The 13,683-nt window shown below is 38.0% G+C and overlaps 1 protein-coding gene across 1 annotated transcript in view; it reads right to left on the minus strand.

The window, feature by feature from the left end:
- The window catches only part of SLC35F1 (solute carrier family 35 member F1), a 205,945-nt gene that overhangs the window by 55,007 nt on the left and 137,255 nt on the right, over positions 1–13,683 (minus strand). The gene's annotated exons all lie outside the window — the stretch shown is intronic.

Genomic DNA, 13,683 nt, shown 5'->3' on the forward strand with positions numbered 1-13,683 from the left:
GCCTCATTGCTGGTGAATATTCTCTTGCCCTACTATGTTAGACAACTTCTTCTTATCTTCTTCAGGGCTGTGACAGGCGCCATGTGAACACTTGAGGCATGGGGAAAATACACAGTCATTTCAGATACTGTCCTGCTACTTTAGAGTAGATACTGCGTGCAAATGTCCTACAATGGTTTATCACTAGAATTTAAGGAAAAGCTGAACAGAATTTCTCCCAGAATTGTCTCTTTACTACCAGTAAAAGTAACTTAAAATTTAAAAAATGCTCTAAATATATATATACACACAAATATTAGTTACAAACATTTACAAATATTTATAAAATAGTGTTATAAAAAAGGTTAAACAATATAGAAAAATAACTTTGATTTCATTTTCTATATATTTTGCATAAGTTGTGAGATTCTATCTGACATGAAAGCCCCAACAGTAGATGGAAAGTTTACTCCAATCATGTAGCTGAATAATGTGGTAAAATGAATAGATCCTTGTGCCAGCAGCCAGAAACTCTGAATTTGAGAATTAGCTCCTTATTTAGATCTGTGTGATCTTGGAAAAATCACATACTCAGGAAACCTCGATTTCCTGTTAGTAGAATAAAGATAATGACCTCATCAACTCAGTATAAAACTCAGAGATGATGCACATGAAAATATTTTGTAAGTTATTTGGCTCTCCATACCAGTCCATAGCCCTAATTCCAAACACATAGTCTGCTCTTCATGAGCTGATTCGGTTTGTACCACATCCTGGTAACACCTCTGGATATACTTTCCAAGATAGAGTTTACACTTGAAAGACTGCTGATAAACCCCATGAACCAAATAAGAAACCTGTAACTTGTCTCACTGTTCAGTATAGCTCCTTGCTAGAATCTTAAGTGGCTGCTACTACCCAGCAGTGAACACAGCGCCGTGGTCTCTAATTTTCATTTGCTATCACTGCCTACATCCTGTTGATCACCAAGTTCTCCCAATTCCATCTGCTAGCCATCTCTTAAATGTAGTTATGACACCCTCTCCCACTTCTGCCACCTAAACTGAGCTAGCATCTTTTCCTACTTGGAACAAGTCCCTTTTTCTTGCCTCGGAACTTTCACTCATGTGTCCCCATCCCTGTGGGATCCTCTATCCTTGTCTTGAACTTTCTGCTTTCTTTTCCTTCAAGTCTGCATTTATAAGTTGCTTCCTATGCTTTCTTTGTGTCAGTACTTTTCTTTCGTAGTGCCAATCATGATAGTACTTAATTAACATGTAATTATTGGCTTAATGTCTGACCTCCCAACTCATCTGGCGATCCATGATGACAGGACTGTATTCCCGGCATCCAGAACACTTCTGGGTGCATGAGAAGTAACCACTAATAGTTATTGAACAAATATATATTAAGATTTATAATGATCAGAAACATTGAAATGTAGTATGCAAAATTATTAAAGGTTTCTATATTCTCAAAGCATCCCTAGGTGCCAGAGTGGCTTCTCAGTAGTCTAAATAGCACTCACCATCCCTTTTTGTGACCTACACAGACCCTCATACTTCTTTGTCCTTCGAAAAATGACATATGCTCTCATAACAGTATGTTGCTCCTGGTGTTGCTGTGAAATGATGAAGGAAGGAAGTACAATAAGAGTGCTAAGTACCACTGTGATGGAAGGGGGGGGGGGCTGAGCCCAAAGGTCACAGCAGTCCTAAAGAGGCTAAGTGTGCTGGGTGGCAACACACAAGACTTGTACTACAGTCCACAGTTGCTCACTGCACAGTTAATTAGCAATGTAAGCTAATGATCCTACTTGATGTAATATGTTCTCAGGCAGATTTTATAACTGGCCTCACATGCCATTTGAAGTACATTAGAAAACTTCAGTTTGCCAGCGAAAACTGTTCACTGAGCGGAAAACAGTTGGTGTTTTGTTTTAAAAATTAAAAATGATTGAATACAGCTGAAATATTTAGCTACATGCTCCACAATTGGGATTTCATTATCTGGCTGGAAGGCCTTGGCCAGTGAAGCTGAAGGCCTCTACTCCTGAATTACTGAGGGCAAAGTGGGATGTTATTCAACCCTTGGGAGAGCTGAAGTGAGGCTATTTGGTTCTCAGTGTCTTTACAACCCCCCAAAGCACTTGAGTCTTGGGCTCTATTCCTTTACTGGTTTAAATTCAAAAATTCTAATTTGTAAGTGTCTGCTGGTCCTGTGGGTAAGGGAATACTTTCAGAAAGAAGAGAAGGGAAAGAATATAATCAAGTCAGGGTTTCTAGAATATTTGAGTGAGGGAAGCTTGGTGCTCAGGGTATAGTGGGGGCCCAGTAATTGGTGACTGAATGAATAAACGAATAGACAGACACATGGTATCACTGACTGTCAGAAGGAACACTAAAGATAATCAAGGTTGTTACTGCCATTGTGGGTAGGACAGTTCATTTTGCAAGACTGCCCATGCTCTCTGTAGGGCATTTGTCATTGCTGGGCCCTAGCCATTAAATCACTTCTAATTATTTACAAATGCTCTGGGAAGGCAGTAACTCCTCAGTTTAGAATGACCAAGACTGTTTATTTAAAAGCTAGAGGCTCAGAAGTTACAAGAGATGAAGTGATGTGATCAAGGTAACACACATTGTTGACCAGCAGCAGTTATGTTGTAATGATATTTTTGAATACTGCTTTAATGAAGGTCAATAACAGGAATATTTCATTGTTAAAGCAGGAGATCTCACCATGGCACTTGTAACTACAGAACAGAAACTGGTAGCTGCTGTGAGTAAATGAGCTATTATTTTTAGTGATTTTTGTTTCTTCTCTTTCCCCCAGAGTCATATAATTTAAAACATATTGACAAAATAATTTTCCAATAGTTTTCTGGTAGCTTAACTCCTTAGCAAAGTGGCTGTGAGTCATAAAAAAGAGAAGTATTATAGTTGCCTACACCTGGAATTGTTAGAAAAGAAAGTGGAAGAATCTCACCTCTGATTCTTTCATAATCTTTTAGTAGATTTTACTTTCTCTGCATATATTTTTCTACTCAAAAGTAAATTATAAAATATCAATGCCAGGTACCAGCAGATGGCATAATGGTTATGTTGCTGGACTCCCACATGGCCAACTGCTGTTCGAGTCCCGGACTTGGTGGCTTGAAACTCATGCCAGGGAAGTGTGCGTGCATACCCAGGATCCCGAGAGGAGACTGGAGGAGAAGGGATTGTGGCATGGCCATTTGCATTGGGGGTAATTTCTTGCTTTCCGTCTCTCTGTCTTTATGGTGGGCACATGTGCCCTATAGCAAAAATCTCTCCTAAAAATAAAAAACCAATACCAAAGAGTAAACAACTGAACATTACTTCATAACCATCTGATCCTCTGAAAAATTTTAAAGAACATTAAAGATATTTTGGAGCCATCAGGCGTTATTGTGGTTAAGAAGCTAGACTCCCACATGGCTGATTGTGATTACAGTCCTGGACCTAGAGGCTTGCTTTCTCATGCACCCTATAGCAAAAATCTCTCTTTCAACAACAACAACAACAAAACCGAAGTAGGTATCTATATGTTCTTTAGCTATTTATGATTTATTTTCTAACATTTAAAATTTTTAATTTATCTGTAATACCTTTTGTAGGAATTTAAGTTAATATCTATCTTGCTTCTCATTATAGCCAACGTTCTCCTTGTATTTGCTGAATAATCAGCAAGTAATTTTAATTAGTCTGTAATGTTTTCTGTATCATGTATATCGTATATTGTATGATCTGTTTAGGGCATGTCATCTACCATACTATCACAATATCCTGTTGTTTTATCACAATATCATGTTTTACCTGCTGTAGCTTTACAAATACTTTTTTAATGTCTTCTAAGTCAAATTCATTCCATTACTCATTTTTTTTTTCCAAATTATCTTAGCTATTCTCATGTTTTCTTTTCTTCTAGATGAAATTTACTGTAATAGTTTCTGTTTTTCACTCCTTCCTGCTCTATTTAAAATAATTCCTGGAGTTTTCATTCATTAGCTCATTGTCAAACATAAAATAAAAACTTTTGGGACACATCTTTTTCCAAATTCCTATAGAACATCACATTGAATTTAAACATTTGTAGTTATTATAGTTAAGACTAGAAAATGTCAATTATGTATAACTTGTACTTTTTTTTTTTTTTTTGGAGAGGTTTTTACCATAGGGGGAGTGCACTCACCAGAAAGACAGAGGATGAAATTTACTGTAATAGTTTCTGTTTTTCACTCCTTCCTGCTCTATTTAAAATAATTCCTGGAGTTTTCATTCATTAGCTCATTGTCAAACATAAAATAAAAACTTTTGGGACACATCTTTTTCCAAATTCCTATAGAACATCACATTGAATTTAAACATTTGTAGTTATTATAGTTAAGACTAGAAAATGTCAATTATGTATAACTTGTACTTTTTTTTTTTTTTTTGGAGAGGTTTTTACCATAGGGTGAGTGCACTCACCAGAAAGACAGAGACAGAGAGACAGAAAGTAAAAAAATCATCCCCCAAGGGGGGATGGCCACATCGCAATCCCTTCTCCTCCATTCTCCTCTTGGGATCTTGGCCACGCACACACATGCGCCTGGTGTGAGTTTAAGCCAACGGGTCCGGGACGCGAACTGCGGTCGACTACATGGGAGTCCAGCGACATAGCCATTATGTCAACTGCTGGTCCCCATAACTTGTACTTTCAAAAGGAGAACTGTGGTGTTAATGTCAGATAAATAGGACAGTGAGTTTTTGTTCATACTATTAAAAATAGGAAATGTAGGTAGTTATATAGCATATAAAATAAATGTTCTATTTTAGCCTGTTATTAACTTTTCCTTTAAGTTGGTCATGCAGACTTTTATCAAATCAATCCAAAGTATAAATAAATTCATGTTATTTTATAAAGATTGAGTAGCGGGGCTGGCAGGTGGCATAGGGGTTAAGGCTCTGGACTCTCACATGACTGATTATAGTTTCAGTCCCAGAACTGGCAGCTTACTTTCTTACTTTCCCTTTCTCTCTGTCTGTCTCTCAAATAATAATAATAATAATAATAATAATAATAATAATAATAATAATAACAACAACAAATAAAACTAAATAAATAATTCTTTTTAAAATAAAAAGATGACTATTGAGTATCTTTACCTAGAGGTGCAGAAAAAAGCCGAAGAGCTACTTTTTTCCATAGAAGTAGGAAGTGATTTCTACTAAAAGGTCAAATTTGAGACTTAGATTTTACACCTTTCAAAGAGTGACTTTAACCTGTGAGGAAAGATAGAGAGGGCCAGATGTTGGCACGGTGGTAATGCAATGTTCAGTTATGCTAGATAGACCCACATGAAAAGATCCCAGGTTCAGGATCCAAGGTCTCCCTGAATATGATAAGCCTGCCTGAGATCCTGACTTGGCTGAGGCTGGGGAAGATTAGAACATGAAGACCCTGTTGGTAGTGCCTAACCTCTGTCTCTGTCTCTCATGTATGGAAGGAAGAAAAAAATAAATGAGCTTAGAAAAAAATCAGAGCATCATTGTATTAATATATCATGGTATTTTAAGGTTTGTTTTTTTTTATATGCCCTATAACATGGATGTGGATGAGAAAGAAATCTAGGTAACTAAGATGGGGAAATTGCTCTGCAAATTAAGAACAGGCATCACAAGAAACTCAATAGTATTCCCATTTTGTGCTTATAAACCTAAAAACTCAGCATGGTTTGTTTTTTATCTTCAATTTATAGTCCTTAACAGTCTTCAGAAAAGCTTTAGCTTTGTTTCTATTCTAATCAAATGTATCCAGAGGCTGTCTTTTGTGTCTAAAATGTCAGATACACTGTTCTCCCCCCCCCCGCCCCCATAATCTTGAATGCTTGTGGTTCTAAATTAGTTACTTTTCTCCTTTTGGATCTAATAGCCTGATTCATTTAAAATTGCCATTTCTGTAGGTCAAATTGGTTGAACATTGGCAGTTTCCCATGGTTTATCTAAAAGACCCAAGGAATCAAATGGAGATCAAACACCACCTGACTAACCCAGACCTGGATGGGAGAAGAAAGTGTTGCTTTCTACTTCCCAGATCTGTGGAGAATAGTCATCCGGTCTTGAACCATATCTCAGGAATCATTCCTGAAGGGACAGTCCTTACCAATCCATAAAGCAGGCAGTAATAGAACATTCTAATTTCTCCTTTGTTTTGTTTGTTTGTTTATTTGTTTTAAAACATCAAATCTCACCAAGTGGTGAAGTCTTCTGTTGGAATAGAACTTAGCTCTTTTACTTTTGAGGTGAAGCAGTTCAGGAATGGAAAGTTTTCTCCGATTCTTTCAGCTTTTGGATGGAATAGAAGTCTTCCCTGATCTGAGGGGTATCACTGGAGAACAGAAGGAGTCCTTCTTCATTCCCTTAAAACCATGTTTGGTTTAGGTGACGTAAGAGGAGTTTTCAGAAAGTTCAAGAAAAATGAGTGCTATGAAAAAACTGCATGGATTTAAAATTTTTTGTAGCAAAATATTTTAATCCATTTCCCCACAAACTTTTTCAAGTATCTTCATACCTTGTATACATTCATGTGAAAGTTAGTTTATTGATTAAGAATCTACAAGTCATAATATTAAGCATACAAATTTCTACAAGAAGAAAATCAGATTTTGTAAGAATAAAATATTAACAATGGTTATCTTTGAATGAGAAAACTTGCTCCCATTCCAGCAGAGCATAATGAGGTGACCTCATACCTCTTTCAGAAAAGTACTATCTGTCCCAAAGAGACCCCTTCACCATCCTTCAGCTCCTCATTAAAGCTCCCCTCTGGCTATTCACCAGGAAAAATCTCTTCTCACATGGCCCAGCTGTTAGAGGCTAAACCTGAGGCAACTCACAGGTGATTCCGGGAAAGAGAACATGTCCCTACTCTCTCTTCCTCTGCTTCTAATTGGCATTTCTCCCTTCCTTCTAAAAATGACATGTATTATAAATTCATCTCTAGTGAGTAAAACTGAAGCTTGAACAGACAAGGGTATTTAAAAAGACAAACTTCAGTTATACACACACACACACACACACACACACACACACACACAAAACAAAAGTCCTCTTTAAGCTAATAGTCCAGCTGAAGAGAGTAGAATGAAGTTTGGGAAATGTAAATTCACATTCTATCAATAACCATTTTAATTTCCTGGTCTAGATATGTAGTCATCTTGGAGGTGCTTGAAAATCCAAACAGAAATATAACACCAGGCAGTAGTACCTTTATCTGGAACAGACTTTTCTGGTGAAAGCCACTGATCCCCTTAGAGCTTTCCCTCCCAGACTTTTTTCCTTCCCAGGGCCATTTTATTCATAACATCCTTTCCCCAATACCATGCTTTTTAGGGTTTAATGTTTAGGTTTTACTATCTTAAAATATTTATATTGGATGAAGCCATGTTTCTACCTTGCTGCCTGAGAGATCCAAACTAATAAAATAAGTCACTGGGCTGATGATGATAGCCAAGTTTCAGGAACTATCCTATTTTCAGGGTTTAGAAAGAGTTTTCACCAAACTGCTTTTTTCTACTGGTACAGATTTAAATGTGTGAGGTTTACATATCCCTTTGTGCCAGCCATTGGACCTTCCTCGTTGCTCAAGCATATTCACTTTACTCTTTTGGCTTAAATTCTCAAAGACAAAAAGAAAGAAAGAAAAAAAGGACATTGCTATGCACTGAAAATCTGGGACAAGTACTTAGAAATCTAGGTGACTGGAAGATACAGATAATTAGACATCAGCTCTCAAGCTCTGTTTCAGGGAACTCTGCCTTAGATGAGAGCAGAGTTGTCCCAGAGGACAAGTCCCTTAGGGTGAGCAGCATTGGACATCACCAGAGCTTTAATCAGCCCTAAGAATAAATTCTGATTGTCATCAAGCCAGATTCCAAAAGTAGATAGCAAGGAAGGAACATCTTTTGAATGTCTACTGTATGCCAGGCACCATGATAGATTCTTACTTTTCCCATTTTATAGCTGAAGAAAGAACGTTCTAAAGATAGTGGCAACTTCCTTACAGTCACACAGTAGTGTCAGAGCCGGGATGGGATCCCTAGTCTCCCGTTCTCCTCATACAACATAAGCTTAAGTAATGAGGTCCAGGTGGAGGAGAAGTTGGGTATTAAAGGGAAAACAGTGGTCTGGGCTGGATCCATCTCAGCTCAGTCTAACAGACTGTGTGATCTCTTACACTGAGAGCTCTGTAGGATAGAGAAGACCCCTAAGCTATTGGAAAAAGATCACTGGTAGAATGTTTCTCTGCATTTTTTTTATATTAAAGAATAGTATAGGTTATAAGACAAAGTATATGAGAATTAAAATTGAATTTTTGTGATGGGTTTCTGATACTATGTAGCCATATCTTGAGTGATTTCTGGAGAAGTGGTTGCCTCAAGTCAGCCAAGCCCTAACTTGTATTTCTTATTTATAGAATTCATAAACATAAGAACATTCACAATAACATTAAAGCAAGTAAACATCTCAAAGCGCATACTGAAGGAAATGAAAGTTTTCTGATAAAATATTAATTCCACATTAATTTTGCATTACTTTTGATTTCTCCCAGCATGAAAACAGCAGGAGAAACCATTTCAAAAGCTAGAGAAAAACATCTTGTATTTCTTGGAGTTTAATTCTGATCTAACTCACCATTCCAGGTTTTTGTTAAAATATAAATAAATAGGGACCAGCAGTTAGTGTAATGGCTATGTCACTGAACTCCCATGTAGTCAACCATGGTTCGAATCCGGGACCCAGTGGCTTAAAACTCACACCGGGCGCTTGTGCGTGTGTGCCCAAAATCCCGAGAGGAGAATGGAGGAGAAGGGATTGTGGCGTGGCCATCCCCTCAGGGGGTGATTTCTCACTCGCTTTCTGTCTCTCTGGTGAGTGCACGCACCCTGTAGCAAAAACCTCTCAAAAAAAAAAAATATATATATATATATGAGGCAAAGCCAGATTTTCATCACCTCATAGTAGTTATTTATTTATTCATTCAACAGATATTTTGAAAGCCTACTGTGTGTCCAACATTGCTATAGATGTGGGGGATACCAGAGTGGACAAACACTTGACTCCTAGGTCCAAATGCACCATGCCCGTGAACATACATTTTTCTGCTAAGGTTGACACTTGATTCCCTTCTGTAAGGATTTGCCTGGCAGTGAAAGCGACTCTGCCCTCTGTTCTTTGGCACCTTCCTCCTCTGGGAGCTTGCTCCAGCTACTATTCCACTTCTGTCCTGGCTTTTCATTCTTTTTTCCTTGAACCCAATTGCCCTATAGCTATTTATCTTTCCCTCTTCACAGCCAGACATCCTAAAAGATTGCTTTACAGCCTCTGCCTCTGGTATCTTGGCCCCATTCCTTCCTCAAGTTATGCAGCAACGCTGACAGCTCCCTTTGCCATGATCACCAAAGATAAAACGTGTGGTTGCTTTTGACTTTTTTTTCTTTATTCATGATAGAGTGTATGCATGTACGAGAAAGAGGGAGAGAGAGAGACCCGATCTGTTTTAAGCTGATGAAGTCAGGGTTATGAATGGTTGTCACCATGTGGGATCTGGCTTCCCTTGAGCAGCACATTACCACTCTTCTGTGATGCCATCCTCTGACTTCTCACCTTACTTAACCTCTCTGTAGCATCTGGTATTACTAACCATTTTCTATGCGAATCTTTCCTCTCCTGATTTATCTGTATTTTTTTTTTCCTTCCTACCTTTCTTGTCCTTCTTTCTGTCTCTTGGTGAACTCATTGCATTCTTTTTGTCCCTCAAAAATGGCGTGCCTGAGGGTTTCGGTCCTTGGCGCTTTCTCTCTCTCTTACTTTCCCCCCAACATTCTATATATGCCAGACCTTGGCTATCAACCTCCCTCTTCTTCTAAACATCTTGAAAAGAGTTTGATTCAACCAGTGGTTCCATCTCTTCAACATCCATTCAACACCTGAGCTCAGTACAATCTGCTTCTGTTCCCCAAACACCATCAACATTGCTCAAAAACACATTTCCCATTTTTTGAACCAAGAAGATAATTTTATCCCTCACCTTACTCAATGCAGAATCTGACACTTCCTCCTGCTTTTGGTGCTCTTAATCTGCTACACTTCCACTCCCACCCTTCATTCCAATGCTCAAGCTTCCTGTTCAGACTCCTTTATGGAATCCTGATATACAGGCTCCTGGAACTGTTCTTAAATGTGTCTCAAGCTGCCATATTTTCTCTTCTCATTACTCCATATTTACCCAGAATGATTTAACCTACTGTTCTGGATTTAAAAATACTCTCTATGGTGATGGCTTCTAAACCTACATCTCAAATCTGGATCAGTCTCCTAACTCCAGAGCCATGTAAACCACCAGCTGGTCTGATGTGAATGTACCAAGAACTGCCTGCAGCTCAGCAGGCCTCAAACATGACTCTTACCTTTGTCCCCAGATTGTTCCTCCTCCCAGGATTCTTTCCTATATGAATGGGACCATTAGTGATTATTAGGTTGTTGGAAAAGTCATGAGGTATTTTCTATGTAAAAATAGAAAATACCTCATGACTTTTCCATAGAAAATACCTCATGACTTTTCTGATGACCCAGCAGTTACTTAACCCCCTTGACATCCATAGGTCAGTCTTCCCTTCTGAAACACCTTGAGTTGGCTTTGAGGACATGCCTCAGTCTCTGGGTCTCCTCTTATCACATAGGCCTCTCCTTCTAATCCTAATTTCCCCTATCTCTAAATGTTGGTGTCCTCATGGCTCAGTTTTCAGTCTTTTTTCTATTTATACTCACTCCACTGTGATCTAATCAGACCATGACATTCAGCACCAACTATATGAGAATGATTTCTAAATTCATAATCCTAGTCCCTATCTCTCTGTGGCACTCTGGACACATACACCCAGCCACCTATAACAAGTTCTTCTTGGATGTCTAACAAGAAGTTCCTATCTATATGACCAGAGAAGAATTTTTATTTTCTGCTTCACATACTCTCTTCTGTAATTTTTTTCATTTCACTACATGGCAGAACCATTCACTCAGTGTCTTGGGCCAGTAACTAAGGACTCATTCTTGACTCCTTTTTCTTTCCAGCTTCTCCCAATCTCCAGACAAATAATTAGAAAATCCTGTGGACTTTATCTTTTAAATGTATCCAGCCACCTCTAGCCACTTCCATAGTCAGCCCCTAGCTTTAAGTCATCATCATCTTTCTGATTATGCTCCTGATTATGTAACCCTGTCCACTCTCCTTACAGCCAGTCCTTTACAAGCAACTATGATGCTATAAAAATATAAACTAGATTACGTCAATCCCTGGCTCTATACATCTAACGAGCTTCCAAAGAAAATAAGAATCCAAACTTATTTCCTTGACTTCAAAAAGTTAATGAAAAATGCATATTATGAAAGCCTATGCATAGACTTCAAACTTTTGCACCAAAATAAACCTGCACTTAATTTCATATTTCCATGAACTTTTGAAGTCCCTTTGTATAATCTGCTACCTATTTCATTTCAATTTAATCTCTTATTTTTTTATTTCAAGCTCTTTTATACATTCGATCACATTATTTAGCTTGCAAAGTGAATATTCCAACATGTGTGAATTTCTCCCCAGTCCACTTGATAATACTATAAAGTTATCTTCAATAAATAATACCCCATTTCTTTTTCCCATTTTTGGTATACCTTTCTATTTTCCTCCTTAATGTCTTCAATTTAATCTCTTACTCTAGTAACTTCATTCACTCAAAAAATGCTATGCTCAAGGTCTTCACTTTTACACTGTTCCCTTTGCTTGGAACTTTCTTCCTCCTATTTCTGCATACTTCACTCCCTCAGCTTTCAGCCAGAGAAGCAGAAAACAAATACCAAGTAGACCTTAGAAAGGAAACTTCATAAAGGTAAAAAATACTCTTCTTCATATTATATGTCTACCACCACAGAAAAGTGTATACAGTAATACAGGCTTGATAAATATTTGCTGAGCACTTGAGTGAATAAAACATGGATTGATTCTTCTTCTTTATCCACAATATGAGGTAAGTTGCCAAGTGCTGTCTTTTTAGCCACGTAAATTTCTTTAGACTCTTTTTATATGTCCTATCTCATCTGCTGTTTCCTGTCAGACCACGAGAAGGAACTTTCTAAACTGCAAATCTCTTCAAGTTACTTCCACACTAGAAACCTTCGGAATTAAGCCCAAACTCCTTATTGCAGCTTACAAGTTCCTCTGTGAGTTGTCACTAGCTAACTCTTACCTCTCTCTTGGTCTGCATCTTCCTTCAGATTCTGTGCTGTCACATAAGAGAAACAATCTTAGAGATCTGTTGTACAACATTATGCTTAGTTGTACAACATACAGAAATACTGTGTTATGCATTTAAAATTTTGTTTGGAGGCTGAGTGGTAAGGGTTCTTACCACAATAAACAGAGAAATAAAAATATAAAAAATAAAAATAGAACACAACAAACTCCACGCCGAAACATTTTCATTCCTTAATATGCCAAGATCTTTCTTGACTCATTTTTCTGCACATGCTATTTTCCCCAACCTGGAGTTCTCATGGCCCTCCTCCCTTGCCTCCCCTTGCCTGGTCCACCCAGACTCGTGTTTCAGAGTTCAGGTTAGGCAATACTTCCTCCAGAAAGCCCTCTCTGGGTCCCTAAGACTGGATTAGGTGCTCTCTCTGAGGCTCCCATAGATCTCTGTATTGCTGAACTGTACTTCCCATGTTAAAACATAATTACCTTCCATAAAGATAAGAATATTTCGGGACCAGCACGTGGAGTGGTTGTTAAGGCGCTGGACACTCCCACAAGGCCAACCATGGTTTGAGTCCCAGACCTGGCTGTTTGCTTTCTCGCTTTCTCTCTCTCTCTCTCTCTCTCTCTGTGTGTGTGTGTGTGTGTGTGTGTGTGTGTGTGTGTGTGTCTGGTCAAGTCGAAATAAATGAATGAATAAATAAATAATTAAATACATATTTTTTAAAAAATGATAGAAATATTTCTCTTTTCTGCTCACTTTCACCTTCTGAAGCTAAGGCCTTCACTAAGGTCCCTATGAGTATTTTATTCAATCATTTAAAAATATTTATGGAGTACCTCATATTTGCTAGGCACTATCCTAGGAACTTAAAAATGAAAGTAATAAAAAAAATTCCTTGTCTTTATGACATTTGTAATCTTAAGTAGGATGAGACAGATAAATAAAACACATAGTACCTCAATGGTAATAAGAACAATGGAGAAAACTAAAACAGGAGAAAGGATAGGGAGTATGAAACAGCGTGGGAGGTAATGATTTTAAACAGGATGGCCAGGGAACTCACTGACAAGGTGATATCTGAGACAAAGTCCTAAGGGGCTTATTCTTTTGCCTGGCAGATACTAGATGTTGAGTAAATGAATAACAAATGAAGCAATGAGTCATTTCTATTTCTCTGAACTATTTGGGGAGATTTGTCCCTGAGATACTTGGTACTATATATATAGTTATTGAGATGATTTCTGTGATGAACTAAAGATGCATGCTCTGTGCATTTCTAATTCAGCTGTCATTCTTTGGCCTAGACGGTATCACAGCTCCTAAACTATTCTTAATAGCCCCAGAAAATACCCTACTTAATAGCCCCAGAAAATAACCACTCACACTCT

Source organism: Tupaia chinensis, unplaced genomic scaffold (genome assembly GCF_000334495.1).
Source record: "Tupaia chinensis unplaced genomic scaffold, TupChi_1.0 Scaffold000563_1, whole genome shotgun sequence".
Lineage (NCBI taxonomy): Eukaryota > Metazoa > Chordata > Mammalia > Scandentia > Tupaiidae > Tupaia > Tupaia belangeri.